Here is an 18466-nt window from a genome sequence, read left to right on the forward strand (position 1 = left end):
AGTGGCAGTTTCTTTCTGGGTCACTAAGGAAATAATCTATAAGCCACAGTAATACATATAAGAAAAGAGAACTGCTAAGTTCAATGGATTTCAAGAAAATATCCAGAATAAACTCTCTGCAGATTTAATTCTGTGAAAAGTGTGAAATGGGGAGATGGGATGGCCTTTCTAGCGTTAAAGATCCAGCAACATCTCTCCTCCAGCAAAGGGCTTGGCAGCGCTCCCGTGGCCAAGCTCTGGGCTCTTGGCAGGAGTGACAAGTGCACGGTGGGGAAGAAGCATCCTGTACCTGCAGCCACCTGTCCTTCACCCTCCCGCCGCCCCAAACTTGGATAGGGGTGGTGGTTATGAGTCATATTGACCTAGGAGGAATAATGGTCCTGTCTCCTTCCTTGGGACTTTGGAGATGATCGCTCATTCATTCATTCTTAGCCAGGCACTGTGCTCGGTGCTGGGGATAAATAGATAAAAGAGCCACAGTTCCTGCCTCTGAAGAGCAGACAGTGTACTAGGTGTGCCCAACAGACGTAGAATACCGGACCATGTGGGCCGTGATGGGCTGTAAGGGAGACGGTATACTTGGTGGTTAGGCAGCCCTGGAGCTAGCAGACACAGGTCTGAATCCCAGCTCTGCCATTTTGCATCTGTGCGACTTGGTCTATTATTTCACTTTGCTAACCTTCACTTTCCTATTTTATAGGATTGCTGTGAGGATTAAACGAAATAAGGCATGGGAAGCGCCAACCCCAGTGCCTGGTATGTACCGAGTGCTCAAGATGGGGAGTTGTCATTGGAATAACATGGACGGAACGTGCTGCAAGTCTGGAGAAGAGGGTGACCACCTCTCTCTGCCTGGAGGTGAGGAGGTCGGGGGAGTCAGGGAGGGCTTCACCCAGGAGGGGCCTCCAAGCCCCACTCCTCCTTCCTGAGAAGGACCCCAAAAGGTGTCTTTCCCTGTCCCAGCACCCCAAGGAGTCACATTTTTGACAATTGACAAACAGCCTCTGACAAAGAAGGTTCTCTAAGGCCACCTGGGCAACTCTCCATGACCCCAGACTTCAGCTGCCTTGTCTTCTCCTAGCTTCTTTATTGGCTGCTTTCTGGGAGATGCAAGGATGAATAATGAATGAATGAGCCTTGATTATGACCACCGTGTGCCAGGCTTTTGCATGTATTATCTCATTTAACCTTACCCAATAATCCTCTGTAGAAGGCTACCCTTCTTCCCATTTTATAAATGGTGGGACTGAGGTCCAGGGACATTAAGTTAATCACCGAGATCATGCAGATCGCAGCCAGAGCTGAGATTCAGTCCCCAGCAGTGTGGCCCCTTGTTGATATGCTTTCCTTGTTCTGCAGCTGCCTCATTTGCACAGAGTCATCAACCAAGAATCGTGGTTCAGGAAGGGACTGCGGAGCTGCATTCAGTGCTTTCAGCTCCATCGTTGGAGAAACTCCCTGGCATATGGGACTTTTTCGGCTCTAAGTTCCAACCTTCCCTGCCACTCAGTCAGGGGAGGGGGAGGGGAAGCTAAGGGTTCTGCCTCTCCAGAGGTACAGAAGTGCCCAGTGGTATGGCCACATCTGCTCAACACCACCATTCCTGGTGCGTACGAGGGAAGGCCACAAAGCACAGAGCGGTGATGCATGCCTGTCTTCTTTGGAGTCCGCGGCAGTCAGACAACCCCATGGGCTAGGACTCCACGAGCCGGTGGTCTTTCTAATGGTCATGTTACTGGAGCTCTCTCCCGTCTCACACACAGGCCAGCAGCTGCAGACTCTGGGACAAACCAAGCAGCCAGGTCCGCTCCTCTGCTGAGCCCAAAGCTCTTTGCCACTCACTGTCTCCTCCTTGTGGACGGTTGTCCCCAGAGTTGTCAGAAGCTGGCAACGGTGCTACTGGAGAACCGTTAAACTCAACAGTCCCAGGGAGATGGCTTCTTTCGCCCAATGTTCGGGGAAGTCCAGACAAAATGAGAGTCAGTGAAGTTTGCTTGAATGTCTCTCCTCCCCGCTTTCTGCTCTCTCTCTTCTCTCGTGTAGCTTGTCCTCTTTCCACATAAGAAATATACTTCTAGGAAGGGAAGATATCTGTCATTTACATCTTAAAATGGTTTTAAGTGTATATATCACCTTTTTTGGGAAAGGATTTGTTCTTTAGGTTTCATCTTTGTGAGTATTAAAAATGATTTTTTCCCTAAATCAGCAGCAGGTATGTGTGTGTGTGTGTCTCGCATCTCCGTGTCGGAGGTGTCATATTTTCGAGGGTCTGTCTTTGTTGACGTCACACCCTACTTGGCCATGATCCCATCCCAGCAGGCCCTCTCACACAGCCTGCCACCTGCTCCCAGGTATCAGAGGAGTCAATTTCGCATATTTTCCAGAAGAGGCAAAAGATACTCTGAGCTCCTTCTTGCTGGCCTTTGTGATCTTCTCCTCAAAACACACAACTGACCATCAAAACTGGGAAGAGGAGAGTCAACCGCTCCTTCCCAGAACTGATAACACCAGGATATCAAACCATTTATTCAGCCATTCACCTAATGTTTCTTTACAGTGGACCTCAGCGTACGAGGAATCGGGGTAATAAAGTAATTGAATTCTGACCACTCATCATTCGTCAATGAATAGTGCTCTCTACCCCCCGCCCCCGTACTTCTCTTTCTTTCTTTCTTGTGTAATACGAACTGTTAAACCCAAAGCACAAGCTGGGACCTTCATGATAACCTACACTTAACCGTATTTCTGCGCCCCGCCCCCCCCCATTCTTTTGTCTCCTCCCCCTGAGGTTCTGATCATTCTGATTTCTGTGTCCATCACTCTCTTCTTTCCTTTTTAGGTAGTTTTGTTGCATTATATGCATTTCTAAAAACACATTTTTTTATTTTACTTTTTTTTTTTCCACTTAAGCTTGTATTGCTAAGTCTTCTGCATTTTGCATGTTGCTGTAGTTGGGTGTTTTGACTACAGTGTATATTAGTTGAGTGAATAGACCACATGTTTTTTTCTTCATTCTCCCATTGAAGGACACGTGGGCTGTTCCTGGCTTTTACATGTTGTGAACAGCACTGCTGTGAACTTTCTCATACGTCCACGTGCAAGCGTTTCTCCTTATTTCTCCATCTGAGAAGCGTTTATTCAAAGCCACTGCATGTTTTGCCCTGGTCTGGGGGGAGAGCGCGGCACTCCTCATGTCAGACCTTCATAAAGGGATGGGGCTGCAGGGTGCTCCGCTGAAAGTGGTGTGACATATTGAAGCCAACCTGGGATTTTGGTTCAGACAGACTCGATTCAAGGTCTATCTAGGCCACTTACTAGGTGCGTGACTGGGACCATTTCTTAACCTCTTTGAGTCTCAGTTTTCTCATTTTAAAATGGGGAGCAGTAATACCCCTCCCATAGAGTTGTGAGGAATAAATGGGATAAAAGATGTCTAGCACACAGAAGGTGCTCAATATATACTCATTCTTCATTTATGGCGGTCCACAGATACTATCATTATTACTGTACAATACCAAATGTGTCATATATTCTATAATATTATATTATTATGCCTAGTAACAGAGAGAAAATATGAATTCTCAATTTAGAGGAATTTATGCTGTAATTGGGGATTAAGAATAACATGCAAGAAACAATGAGACGTCAAAGCATAGCTGGAGATGCAGAGCTGTGTGACAACAAGTATGCACCCTTGAGTCAGCACACTCCACTTACTGGCTTATGACCTCAGTTACCTCCTGGACTTTTGGAGTCTCTGTTTCCCTGTGGCGGTTAGTAACCATACTGAGCTCTGAGGCTTTTGTGTGGATTAATGACATAATCCATCAATCCTTGTCCTGGTGCCTGGCTCACTTTGGGTGCTTCATCAATTGGAGCTGTTATTCATCTGGGACATAGTGTGAGCTCCTTGCATTGGCAGAGTGTCCACTGGGCAGGGACCCTGTAGAGGAGATTCAATTACTGGATTTGGAGGGAGGGAAGTCTACCAATATTTCCCAAGATAGACTTCAGATGGATTCCCTCAGAGTCGGGGAGGTTGGGTGCCCTATCAAAAACATAGATTTCCTCAAGCTTTCTGATTGAGGATCTCTTGGGGAAAAGCTTGGGGATTTGCATTATTATAAAGTTCTATGGGTGACTCTGACATGAAGACAGGTTTAGGAACTACCAGACTAACAACTTCTAATGTCTCTTTCAACCCTGTACCCTGGGAAACCATTCAGGAAGGGCTTGAGTTCCCCAAGAGAGCTTAGGACTTCAGTTGAGCAAGAGGAGGATACTGGGTGGAATTAAGAAGAGAATCTAGATGTCTTAGGAGCAGGGAGAACACTGCACTACTCTAGGGAGCACTGTTTATATAGAATACCTAGAGAGTGACCCCCACCCCACTCCCACCGCCCCCCAGCACAGCATTGTGCTTTATAGGAAGAGTCCCCCTGAAACTGTGCAACTGATTACTGTTTCTACACAAGAATACCATCTATTTACATTGTCTTTCTCTAGTGCCAGACTACCTGGGTTTGAATCTGGATCCATTCCTTACTAGCTATGTAACTCTGGGCATGTCACTACGACCTGTGACTCAATTATCTCATCTGTAAGACAGGGATGATGATAATAATACGTACATACCTCATAGGGTTGTTGTAAGGGTAAAGTGAGTGAATATATAAGACTTAGTAAAAAGGCTTAGAATAGTGTCTCACACTTAGAAAGTGACATGCAGGTGTTAACTATTACCTTTCTCATTGTCATCATCACCATCATCATCAGCAGTGGCATCATCATCACCATTCTGCTGTAAATTCCATTTACCATAGGACTCTCTCAATGATTATCTAAAATGCAACCAGTCTTGTTTAGGAAAAAGATAGAAGGATATATATTGTTTCCCTCTTCCTACTGTTTTGTGGAAGAAAAGATATTTCTCAGTAGAAAACAAATGTGGAATAGATGGCCAGTTAATCCCCAAATATCTGCTCTCTATTTTTTTATTGTAACAGAAGTTTTAGCTGGACACATGGCTGGGAAGTTAAACATCACATTTCCCAGCCTCCCTTGCAGCTAGGTATGATGACATAACTAAGTTCTGGCCAAGGGGATGTGTGAGCAGAAGCCATGCCTACAACTTCAGGGTCGTGCCCTTAAGAAGAAAGGAGCAAGCCCTCCCAGTCCTTTCTTCCTTTCCTCTTACTGGAATGTGGAGGTGGTGGTGGAAGCAGGAGCAGCCATCTTAGACCTTGAATGGAAGACAGGTGCTGAGGATTGTTAAGCCAGGTCCAGAAGGCCCGGGACCCTACCCTATTCAGTTTTGGATGGCTTACTTTTGGATGTTAGAGGAAAGAGAAAGGCATTTCTGTCTGGTGCGTGCCATAGTTATATTGGCTTTTAACACAGTAGCTGAACTGGGATTCTAAATAATGTTGTTGTTATGTGTATAAAGAGTAAACATTCTGCCAGGTGGTCAAAAGAGTAAGAGTAAGGAAGGATGGGAGGAAAATACTTATCTGAATGATGTATACACAGGGATCTGGGAAAAGAGGGGACAGGGCCAGGTCCAGGGTGAGGCAAGAGAGGTGCCTAGGGACAGTCACTCTCAGGGTTGTGTAAGCCTTAAATTTTGTGTCCTAGGTGCCTCTCTTGTAGTCTTGACCATGGGAAGGAAAGGAATTGGATCATAGGGGGATAGGAACTGAAGGTGAAGAAGGATGGTGATAACATACAAAGAGAGGAGAGAAGGGATGGAGTGAGTGGAGAGGAATTATAGGAGAAGAAAGGAAGAGAGAACGGGAAGAAAAGAGGACAGGGTAACCTTCAAGCTAATCATCTAACATGGAACGTTTTTAATTTAGAGAGAACATCCCTTTACGCCTGATATCTTAGATGTGGGAACAGGTCTTATTTCAACTACCTGCTCTAAAAATCAGGGATAGGCAGGGATAAAAATGCTGCACTCAACAGGGAGGATGTGACAAAGGACAGGGACGTGTGACAGTCAGGAGAGTGTCAGCAGCCTGACACCTCACAGGTCACCAGGCAGCAGCTGTGGTTGAACTAGAGGGGACCTATTTCCAGGATGAACTCTGAGGATGGGACTTTGGTCCCATGCTCTTCCTATTTCCAGGAGGCCAATGCAGGTGTCGGAGCTATTTTGTCTTGCCCTTTCAGCTATGGCATCATAGTCTGCCAGGTGATCAATGGCTGTGAGACACGCTAAATAAAGTCAGCCTGGAATAGTCTCCCAAAGTCTAGCACTGTCTATATCTGTTACGTATCCACTCATTATGTGACCTCATTGCCTGCCTGGTAGTTTTCCTATAGCACGAGGCAAGGGGAAGGGGAGATCCAGACTTCAGGGAAGGGTCATGGGGATAGAGGGCAGCCGACCGGACATTGCAGATGTCTGGAATTGCTGTTTGGTCCAAAACTAATGGTTGTACCTGAAAACATAACTCAAATAGAGCTTTACTTCCTTCAGATTTCTGGGAGAGTCTTGGTGGGAATGGAGGTAGATGGGTGGTAGATGTAGGAGGAGAGAACATCTTTCTTTGGGGAAGGCCTTAAGTCTGAGAGGGGACGGCCTCTGTCATCTCCCTCTGCTCTATCATCTCCCTCTGGATAATTTACAGCTTTATATTCCATCCACCAGTGGGGGGTAGTAGAAAGAATGGGTGAGAATCTGAGCTTTGAGTCATATCTTTGTGATTTATGACAAAAAATACTAGCTATTATTATTAGAAATACTTTCTTACATTGCACAGCACAAACATTTGATGTGATGGTTGATTGCATAATGGGGGGTTTAGTGTCAAGAGGTATCTGCTCCACAAACCCATGTGGTTAAGGTGGAGGGGACTGTCCTTTCACTTCTGTCACTTCATCTACCACTGGTTTTCCACTCTTCTTATCTAAGTTCCTCAAGAACTACGCTCATGGTCTGCATTTCCTCATCTTCAACTGACTTCCACTCCAACACCTCCACTGAAATGGTGTTTGGACGGATCACTAATGACCCTTATGCTGCCATTTTCTTTTTTCTTTTTTTTTTTTTAAAAGATTTTATTTTTTCCTTTTTCTTTCCAAAGCCCCCCAGGACATAGTTCTATATTCTTCATTGTGGGTCCTTCTAGTTGTGGCATGTGGGACGCTGCCTCAGCGTGGTTTGATGAGCAGTGCCATGTCCGCGCCCAGGATTCAAGCCAACAAAACACTGGGCTGCCTGCAGTGGAGCGTGTGAACTTAACCACTCGGACACAGGGCCAGCCCCTGCCGTTTTCTTTCTTTACACTCACTGGGTGATCTCAATCACCTTCATGACTTCACTGTTCTTTGGATCAGCTACTACTTTTAGCCCTAGATATCTCCCTGTCACATGGCTATAATGGAGGGGGTGTGGCACCACTTTAAATGACCCTGCCTACCTGGCCACAATTGAACAGTCCAGGAATGGGCACCTGATGAAACCCAGGACTTCTTTTTTCTTTTAACTGAGACTCAGGTAGGGAGTAAGGCTTTCCCTGGGAGTGAAAGCCATAAGATGGTGAACTTGGGAGGCGTCAGTGGCGATATTTCCCTCCTCTTGGAGGAAGCTGTCCCTAGGGAGAGATAATAGCCCATAGAGGAGAAGGAAGAGAGAGCCCAGGGCATGTTCAATTGCCTGATTCCAGTTGTCCCCAAGATTCAGCAGTCTCCTTGCCTTCTCCACGGATTGCCTTCTTTGAATTATTTGCGATACCCTAGGATTCTTCCACTAATGCCCCTTTCTGCCTAAGCATGTTCTAGGTAGGCTTCTGATACCTGGAACTGAAACAGATTCTGACTGAGGTAGATTCTAAGGAAACACAGGCCCCAACTAGGGGTTAGAAGGATTGGATTTGAATTCGACTCCGATACTCATTGCTGTGAGAACTTGAGCAAGCCCCAGACTCTGAGCTTCAGTTTTTCATCCATACAATGAAAGCAACAAAATCTACCTGCCTGGCACACATGGTCCTAAGGAGATTAACCAATTATATATTCAAGCACCACTCAAATCATAAAACACCCTAGAAACGTAAAATTTAAAAAGTGCATGACTTACTTGAAACCTTTTAGAAGCCATTTGTATTTTTAGCACAAATCTCCATTTGGGGGAATGAGCTTCCCAGCAGGACACTTGCAGCTGGTTGAGGACCCAGGGCAGGAAGGTGTGTGCTGACAGCAGTGTTCCCCAGGTAGAATGCCCACGGTCAGTGGGGACAGGGATAGCAGAATTTCCGGTGAAGGTTTAGAAGCCAGGGAGGCAGTGGGAGACCCAGAGTCCCAAAGCTCATTTATGGAAGCACTTCCTGACCCTGCTTTGGGATTTTATTTGGGTCTCCAAGGGGCAGTAGCCAATCCAAGGGGCCATGAACACGACCCATAAGAATTAGTGGAAAGTAGGAACTCCTGAGTCTGGGATGGGTTAGGAAGGAGCTGAGGATCATCTGCTGGTCTTAGCAAGCACATTCAATATTTCATTCTGGACTTGGGGTTGAGAGACCAGAATTCCAGTCTTACTTTGCTTCTAACTTACTGGGTAAGACATGTCATTTCTTCTGAGTCTCAGTTTCCCCATTCCTCAAATTGGAAACAGGGTGGGATGAGAGGGTTATTCACAATTACACCTTACACTTGTAACACTGTTATAGTTCATGCTCATTATCACTTTCACTCCTTATAACATCAAAGGAGACACATATTATTGGTCTCATTTTATAGATAGCTAGTAAAAGTAAGAGATAGTGCTTGTACTGAGGTCTCCTTCCACTCTGAGATCCTTCCAGTAGTAAAGCTGTCATTCTCCTACCACTGTGTGATAGAGCATTCTTGAGCACCTACTGTGCTCAGGGGGCTGGGCTACAAAGGGGTTTCAACATGGTATAGAGTCATTTGTCTGCATGTCCCACCTCCCCTACTAGACTGTTAACTCCTTGAGAGCAGTACCCATGCCTCCTTCTTCATTACTCCCTCAAAGCCTGCAGAAATTGGCTTATCCTCTGGATAAATAATGATTAAACACAGATGCAATGACAAGGCCCAGGCAAGAAGCACTTTCGCTGTGTGTTGAGAATCTACCCTAAACCCAGAATGTGGCTTGGGCTGCAGAGAAGGCTTCTCGGGCATTTTTGTTTATCACAAAAGCACTGGCTTTTGTGTTCTCTCTTATCTCCAGAGATGCTTTCAGCCTCAGGAGACACAATCATCAATCAACAGTTACTCACCAGATACTGCCCTGAGCCAGGCCCACAGGATGCACTTTATCAACCTCTTAATTTAGTTTAAGTTTTGGGTATACGCCAGACAAGAAAGATTTCTCTCATCTATCAATTCCCACTTCTGCTTCTTTTTGGGAAAAACAACTCTCAATCCAAAAAGGTAAGTGTGGAATGATGTCAGGAACGTGGCAAAGTGAGCCGTTCCCTTTATCTCTCCCCCTTTGAACTACCACTAAATGGACAATCATTGACCAATGGAGGAAACCCACACAGCACAACAGGACGTCTGAGGGAACCACACAGCTATACATCTGAAGATGGATGGACTGGCCCTCTGGGAAGTGGTGGAGATAGATGAGCACTCCCCTGTCCTTCTCTGGCAGTCTGTGCATGTGCAAAAATGATTTCCTGGCCAGTGCAAGCACCCATAGTACCGCTGTGCCCCAAAAGTGGGAACATGCCTCAGGGCAACTGTAGAAAGAGGTGGAAGCAGCCTTTAGCCTTCTTGTGATCACTTTCCCAGAGTGAGAGAGTCCACCATGCTGCTGTAGCCCCAAGAAGTGGCCCAGGCTGGGAGCCCATGAGGAAGTCCCGCCCACTAAGCACAGCAGCTGGCACCATTGTAAGGAGAGGCAGCAGCAGACCTACACACATACCCAAATGCTCTCCCATTGGCAAAAGCACCCATAGTATCCCCACAACTTCCAGTGGACAGGGTGGGATCAGAAACACAGCTCCTTCTTCTCCCTAGTGGTAGCAAGTGGAATCTGTGACCTAACACTACCACAAATACTACTACAGACAAAAGATTAGTTCATCAAACACCATGAGAAACTGCAGTAACAATTCAGACCAGAAGGAAAATGATAACTCTCCAGGAATCAACCCTGAAGGCACAGAAATTGACAATCAAAATGACAGAAAATTCAAAATAGCTGTCATAAAGAAACTCAATGAGTCACAAGAAAACTCAGAAGGACAGTTCAATGGACTCAGGAATAAAATTAATGAGAAGAAGGAATACTTCACCAAAGAGACTGAAACTATGCAGAAACACCAAGCAGAAATTCTAGATATGAAGAACACAATTAATGAAATAAAAAATAATCTAGATCCTTAAAAAATAGAGCTGACGTTATGGAGGAAAGAACTAGTGATTCAGAGGATAGAAATGTGGAAACGCTACAGGTAGAGGAGGAGAGAGAACTAAGATTTTTAAAAAATGAAGGAATTCTTCAAGAAATAGCCAACTCAATTAGGAAAAGCAACATAAAGATTATAGGTATTCCAGAGAGAGAAGAGAGACAGAAAGGGGCAGAGAGGTTGTTCAAAGAAATAATAGCTGAGAACTTCCCAAACCCGGGGAAGAAACTGGATTTACAAATTCATGAAGATACTAGAGTGCCTAATTACATCAGTGCTAAAAGACCTTCTGCAAGGCATATAATAGTAAAATTGGCAAAAGTCAACAACAAAGAAAAAAAATATTAAGAGTAGCCAGGCAGAAGAAAATAACCTACAAAGGAACCCCTATCAGGCTTTCAGCAGATTTCTCAAGAGAAACCTTGCAGGCTAAGAGAGAATGGAAGGATATATTCAAAATACTGAAAGACAAAAACTTCCAGGCAAGAATACTCTGTCCAGTGAAACTATCCTTCAGATACGATGGAGAAATGAAAGCTTTCTCAGATAAACAAAAAGGTGAGGGAGTTCATCACCACGAGACCTCCAGTACAGGAAATGATTAAAGATGCTCTTATATCTGAAACAAAAAGGCAAAGATCTACAAAGCCTTGAGCAAGGAGATAAACAGACAGACAAAATGAGAAAACTGCAGCTCTCTTTCAGAATAGGGAAGCAAATACTCAATTATAACTTAAAAGATAAAGGGGAGGAAAGCATCAAAAGACACCTTGTCTTAGTCACAAACTCACAACACAAAACAGAATAATTTTTGACAACAATAACTCAGAAGGGGAAGAGGAGAGGGATGGAACCTGCTTAGGCTACTGGAGAAAGAGGCTACCAGAAAATGGACTATCTCATCTATGAGATCTTTTATACAAACTTCACAGTAACCACTAAACAAAAAAATCAGAGCAGAGTCACAATTCACTAAAAAAAAAAATTGAGAAAATCTCCACAGAAAACCACCAAAATGAAATGGCAGTCAGAAATACAAAGGAAGAGATACAATGGAAACATAGAACAACTGGAAAACAAGAGATAAAATGGCAGTATTAAGCCCTCATATATCAACGATCACTCTGAATGTAAGTGGATTGAATTCTCCAATCAGAAGACACTGGATAGATTAAAAACAAGACTCAACAATATGCTGCCTCCAGGAGACACATCTCAGCTCTAAAGACAAACACAGGGTCAGAGTGAAGGGATGGAAGACGATATTCCAAGCTAATGCTGATGAACATAGATGCAAAAATCTTCAGCAAAATACTGGCAAACCAAATACAGCAATACATTGAAAGGATCATACACTATGATCAAGTGGGATTTTTTCCAGGGACTTGGGGATGGTTCAACATCCACAAAACAATCAATGTGATACACCATATTAACAAAATGAGGAATAAAGATCACGTGATCATCTGAATAGATGGAGAGAAAGCATTTGACATGATCCAACATCCCTTGATGATAAAAACTCTCAATAAAATGGGTATAGAAGGAAATTACCTCAACATAATAAGGGCCACATATGACAAACTCACAGCCAATGTCATACTCAATGGTGAAAAACTGAAAGCCATCCCTCTGAAAACAGGAATAAGACAAGGGTGCCCAATTTTGCCACTACTATTCAACATAGTACTGGAGGTTCGGCCAGAGCAATTAGGCAAGAAAAAGAAATAAAAGGAATCCAAATTGGAAAGGAAGAAATGAAACTCTCACTGTTTGCAGACAGCATGATTTTATATATAGAACAAAGAATCCCAAAATTTATATGGAACAACAGAAGACCTCAAATAGTCAAAGCAGTCCTGAGAAACAAGAACAAAGCTACAGGTCTCACAATCCCTCACTTCAAAATATACTACAAAGCTATGGTAATCAAAACAGCAAGGTACTGCCACAAAAACAGACATACAGATCAATGGCACGGAATTGAGAGCCCAGAAGTAAAACCACACATCTACGGAACAGTTAATCTTCAACAAAGGAGCCAAAAATATACAATGGAGAAAGGAAAATCTCTTCAGTAAATGGTGTTTGGAAAACTTGACAGCCACATGCAAAAGAATGAAAGTAGAACCATAGACAAAAATTAACTCAAAATGGATTAAAGACCTGAATGTAAGACCTGAAACCATGAAGTTCCTATAATAAAATATAGGCAGTACACTCTTTGACATTGGTCTTAGCAGCATCTTTTCAAATACCATGTCTACCAAGGCAAGGGAAACAAAAGAAAAAATTAACAAATGGGACTACATCAGACTAAAAAGCTTCTACAAGGCAAAGGAAATCGTGAATGAAATGAAAAGACAACCCACCAACTGGGAGAAAATATTTGCAAATCAGATATCCAACAAGGGGTTAATCTCCAAAATACATAAAGAACTCACACAACTCAACGACAAAAAAACAACCACCTGATCAAAAAGTGGGCAGAGGACACAAACAGACATTTTTCCAAAGAAGATATACAGATGGCCAACAGACACACGAAAAGATGTTCAACGTCACTAATTATTAGGGAAACGCAAATCAAAACTACAATGAGATATCACCTCACATTCATCAGAATGGCCATAATTACCAAGACAAAAAATAACAAATGTTGGAGAGGCTGTGGAGAAAAGGGAACCCACATGTACTGCTGGTGGGAATGCAAACTGGTGCAGCCACTATGGAAAACAGTACGGAGATTTCTCAAAAAATTATAAATAGAAATACCATATGATCTAGCTTTCCCACTACTGGCTATTTATCCAAAGAACTTAAAATCAACAATCCAAAGAGATTTATGCACCCCTATGTTCATTGCAGCATTATTCACCATAGCCAAGATGTGGAAGCCACCCAAGTGCCCCTCTACGGATGAAAAGATAAAGAAGATGTGGTATATATACACCATGGAATACTACTCAGCCATAAAAAAGACAAAATTGTGCTGTTTGCAACAACATGGATGGACCTTGAAGGTATGATGTTAAGCGAAATAAGCCAGACAGAAAGACAAATGCTGCACGATTTCACTCATATGTGGAAGAGAAAAAAATACATGGAAAGAGAACAGATTAGTGGTTACTAATCTGTTAGTAGGGGAAGAGGGGAAGGGGGCTAGGGTGAGTGAAAGGGTAAAGGGGTACATATGTTTGGTGACGGATGAAAATTAGACAACTGGGGGTGAGTACAATGAAGTCTGTACAGAAATTGATAAATAGTAATGTATGTCTTAAATTACACAATGTTATAAACCATTATGATCTCAATAAAATAATTGAAAAAAAAACTAAGTGTATTTAGGGACGCTTTTCTTGGAATCCTGGAGGTGCAAAGATACTAAGAAATTACCTGGTCCAAGGAAAATGGTCTTGATGAAAAAAAGGAGACAATTTGTTTGACAGGACCGCAACTTCAGGGGAAGAATACACATCCAGAAGAAATAAGGACGATCGTTATCAGAACGTCAGCAGTAGGTAATGGGATTGTGGTGATTTTAATTTTCTCAGGCCTCTGGATTTCATGAAAATTCTGTAGTGAACATGTTACATTTAGATCAGGAAACAAAAATTAACAAAAATACTAAAGAAATTCTTAAGTTGCCTGGGGGCGCACGGGTGTGCATTTTATTACCATTCTTTATCATTTACCTATAGGTTGTATATACCTTTTGTATAAAATTTTTAATACTCTATTTTTTTCGGTTGTGGAACCTCCTGTTTAAATAAAATTCAGTTTGGAAGCTGCCTTCATCAAAACAGGGGTTCTCTGGAGGCCGGCTCCCTCAGCTCTTCCCTCCAACATCTAGAGACGACACCTAAGGGGATTGGAGACCTCAGGGGAGAGTGGCCGGGTCTGGCGACCTCACTGAGTCTCCTTTCATCCTCCTGCAGGTGGGGACACACGCAGGCCCAGAGGTGGCTGAAGTGGAACTGGCATCTAGGCCTTCTGACATCCCACTTGGCTTTCCCCCACTTCACTGCGTCTCTTCATTCAGGTTTCCTGCCTCTGTTTTTCTCCCTTGAACCCACCAAGGCTCTAAGTCTAAGGGGTAAAACTATGGTACTCTCCTCTTAATGCGATTTACCATATTCACTCATTTTTCAGAATTTGCCCTTAAAGATTGATTTTTCTTGGGCAGATGGCAGGAAAAGCGGTGAGAAGGAGGTGATGGAGGGGTGTGGAGGGAGGGTTGGGGGCTGCCTGCAAGCCCGGCCTGGTGGCTTGGTTGCCTGGCAGCCCCACTAGCGGGTTCTTGGGTCAAGTGCCGTCTGGAGGGGTTTCCTGGCTGCTACTGGGTCAGATGGGAGCTGACTGCCAAAACTGCCAACAGGAGATTTCACTGATGCCCCACGTCCCTAAGGGGCCCAGAACCCTGCCAGGTTCTGCTGAGGGTTCTTGGCCCAGCTGACCAGTGAGCGGGAAATCGATCTGATTCTCAGGGGGCAGAGTCCTGCAGAGAGTTATTCTGGGATCTGGCTCTGCTGTATGAACTCCGGAACAGCTCAGACGGGAAGGGTGAAATGCAGCTCACGTGCCCTCACTCTCCCTCCCGTCGCTGATCGCTAACAAGTGACAGATGCTTGCCCAGGAAAAGCCCAGGCTCAGCCTTCACCCCTTCTTAACTCACTGTTCCAGGCACACTCCCAGTGGATCAGGGGGGACACACGTGGACTTCCCATGCTGGAAAATGCAATCACCCACCAGATGTAAGTGTCAGCCTTCCGTGATCCCCAGCTTGGGGCGAGGCTGCTGATCCCGCTTTTCCTCGTCCGCGGAAAAGCCGCTGGGGCGTGGGCTGCGATCCCTGCACGCTGGCTCGGCAGGACTTGGAGTGCAGGTGACTCCATGCTCCTTCGAATGCACCGTCTACAGGGCGAGGTTTCTGTGGCTGGGTCACTGACTTCTGCTTCCCCTGCCGCCAGTAGTCCTGGCGTTTCAGTTCTCAAAACTGCACTTGAATCGAGAAAAATGATGGCCGGGACTTCCTCTCCTGACTTCCAGGATTCTGACCTAAGCCGAGACACAACCAGGCTCAGGAATGGGGCTTCGGTCTCTGGGTCCACAGCCCTGGATTTTAGGATGTTAGGGAATCTGTCCTGGGGCTCTTTTGCCCAGTTTCCCCAGCGGACAGCAGTTTAGAGCTGGCGGGCCAGCCTTTGCTGGGCGCCCCTGTGGTCTAGGGCTCCTGAGAGGGGACCATGGTTTCCAACATCCCGGTGACTCACGAACTCTGCACCTGGACTCCAGGTCCCTTGTGGCCGGCCCTTTGGAGGCTGACACCCGGCGGGGGGAAGGAGGTGGTGAAAGAGATCTGAGATTTGGGAGGGAGAGGTTTGTCCCTCTGACTGTCCTGCATTACAGTGAGTTTTCACTGGGATTGGAAGTCTAAACTTAGACAGGTTTAGAAAGAAGTTTCAGACGGTGTGGCCCTCCCAGGAGGACGCAGGGACGTGGGATGGTGACACATCTAGGGAAAGAAGGAGACTTATGACATGTTCACGTGGACTTGGCTGGGAAGAGAGAGAGGCCAAGAGGAGCTGGCAGACTGAGAGATGGCGGAAGGTTCCAGGATCTGAGGCTTCTGGGGGTCAACGGTCAGAAGGAGCGAGACCGGAAGCTGCGGAGACCCAGGAAGACCGCCACGCCCTCCCACAAGAGGGCGTCTGCGTCACACCAGCTGTGAGGTCCTGGGCAAGTCATAAAGCTCTTTGTGCCTTAGTTTCCATATCTGAAAAATGAGGATAATAATAGTGCCTACTTTATTTGACTGGCCTGGGGGTTTAAGGAGGTAATACCGGGAAGCGTTTAAAGTAATTTCTAGCACAAAGGAAACACAGCAACTGTGAGCAATTCTTATGTCTTTGGCCGTGGCTGGTGGACTCCGGGCCTCAGCCCAAGTGGCAAATGTCGTGCTGCCCTGTTGTGCTGTTCTTTAATATTGTGCCTGGCTGGTGCTGGGCATGGAGCGGATCCTGGGTGCCTGCTTCTTGCAGAACCTGGAGAGAACAGCGAGGACTGGACTTACCGGCTGACCCAGCAAATTGTGCGTATGTTTGTGTGTATTTTTTCCTTTTGGTATTTGTTTGTTCATTCACTCAACACAATTGTATAGAGCATCTCTTATGGGCACAGGGTGTTGTTGAGTGAAGAAGCCCCATTCCTGCCTTCTGGAGGCTCACGGCCCAGGAGGGGCGGCCAGGCATTAATCAAATGTGCACAAAGAAATGTCCAATTACAGTGGAGGTGGGTGACATCTACCAGGGGCATTGGCGGGTCTGGGCCCCAGCCGCTCCTCACCCCCTCCATTGTCCCCACCTGGTCCTGGCCACCCTCACCTCATCCCTGGAAGTCTACAGTTGCCTCTTCAGGGTCTCCCAGCTTCCACCGCTTCCTCCGCCAGTCATTTTTCCTTACAGCCGCCAGTGTGATCCTTTTTAAAGTCCGAGCATGTCGTTCTCCGATGGCTCCCCACATCGTTCAGAGTAGAATCCAAACTCCCCACGAAGCCCTCTGGGTCCTTAAATGATGACTCTCCATTTCCTCTCTGATCTCATCTCCTTCCAATCCTGCCCTTCTCGCTCTCCCTAAGCCATGCCTGCCTTTTTGCTCCTGCCTCAGGGCCTTTGCGCTTGCTGTGCCTTCTGCCTAGGACCCTTTACCCTCAGCTATCAGCATGGCTCCCTCACTGCTTTCAGGTGTCTGCTGGAATTTTGCCTTATCGTAGAGACCTTCCTTGATACATAACAGCATTTGCATCCCCTTGACACTCTCTACCCTTTTTCTTCACCCCTTTTCTTCAGGGCACTTATGACCACCTGGCATATTTCACTGTTGATTTAGGGTTACTGTCTCCCCTCTCCTGCCCACAGAGGATGGGAACTTAATTTGTTTTGTTTGTTGCTGTATCCCAGCACCTAGCACGGTGCCTGGCATGTAGTAGGTGTTCAATGAATGCTTGTTGAATGAATGAATGACTTTATTTGAGATCTGAAGGAAGGGTATGTGTTAACCAAGCAAAGGGAAGAAAGGAGGATTCTAGGCCCAGAAAACAGCTCATGAGAAGTCCTGCAGCCGAAGGCATGTCTTCTAGATGAGGAATTGAAACCCTCACTTGGGGAGTGACAGGGAGGTTGGTGTGGACCGAGGCCTGGGAAGTCAGCAGGGGTCAACTGAGGCCTGGTGGGGGAGTTTGGCCTTTATCCTAAGAGCTTTAGGAGCCTGCTGAATGTTTCATACAGAGGCATGACAAGATCAGATTTGTTTATCAAAAAGACCATTCTGGTGGAATAACTAACAGCAGATCTGGGCAGCCCGCCTATGAGGCCTTTGCGAGACGATGGTAGCTCGGGCCAGGCTGGTGGAGATGGAGACAGGCAGATGGACACACTCAAAGGCAGCCTTGAAGGGGTTTTGGGCGGGACAGGATGCAGCGATGTGGAGGTGACAACTAGGAAACGATGGAAGAGGGTGAGACCCCTTTTTGGGGAGCTGTACTCAGGAGTTTGGCTTGTTGAGCTGGGTGCATCTTTGAGACGGTCCAAGCTCAGACATCAAGGGCATGACTGGTGTAGACGTCCGAGGTTAGAAGGACGTTTAGGCTAGATTTTGTGAGATATCCAGGAACCTGCTCATAAGTGAGGCCCTGGGGGCCCCTGGAGGGTCTTATATTTGGGTTGTTTAATCTATTTTGAGTTAATCTTTGTGAGTCATGTAAGATAGGTGACCGATTTCATTTTTCTGTGTGTGGCTTTCCAGTTTTCCCAGCACCGTTTGTTGAAAAGACTGTCCTGTCCCTGTTGAGAGCTCTTGGCTCCCCTGTCAACCATTGGTTGACTGTATATGTAGAGTTTAATTCTGGGCTCTCTATTCTGTTCCATTGGCCTATGTGTCTATTTTGATGCCAGTACCATACTGTTTTAAGCACTATAACTTTGTAGTATTGTTTGAAATGAAGAAGCATGGTTCCATACAAATTTTGGTTTTTTTCTTTTATTTCTGCAAAAAATGCCATTGGAGTTTTGGTAGAGATTACAGTG

General features: G+C 45.5%; 1 protein-coding gene and 1 long non-coding RNA gene across 6 annotated transcripts in view; one reads left to right on the forward strand and one right to left on the reverse strand.

Annotated features, from left to right (window-relative positions):
- Window positions 1–3434: 3434 nt before the first annotated feature.
- LOC139073838 (uncharacterized) lies at window positions 3435–16013 on the reverse strand. Its single transcript, XR_011522915.1, has 3 exons — window positions 15132–16013; window positions 13779–13958; window positions 3435–3943 (listed from the first exon to the last, which is right to left on the reverse strand). It is a non-coding gene; the product is annotated as an uncharacterized lncRNA (long non-coding RNA).
- The window catches only part of LOC139073837 (CMRF35-like molecule 5), a 36059-nt gene continuing 32412 nt past the window's right edge, over window positions 14820–18466 (forward strand). For 2 of the 5 annotated variants that reach the window (XM_070560060.1, XM_070560061.1), the window contains exon 1: window positions 16069–16473. The gene's annotated coding sequence lies outside the window, so the exon portion shown is untranslated. Of the gene's footprint in view, window positions 16474–18466 lie in introns of all 5 variants that reach the window. The other 3 variants (XM_070560057.1, XM_070560059.1, XM_070560058.1) reach the window with 3 other exon arrangements.

The sequence above is a fragment of the Equus przewalskii genome, chromosome 10, assembly GCF_037783145.1.
Source record: "Equus przewalskii isolate Varuska chromosome 10, EquPr2, whole genome shotgun sequence".
Taxonomy (NCBI): domain Eukaryota; kingdom Metazoa; phylum Chordata; class Mammalia; order Perissodactyla; family Equidae; genus Equus; species Equus przewalskii.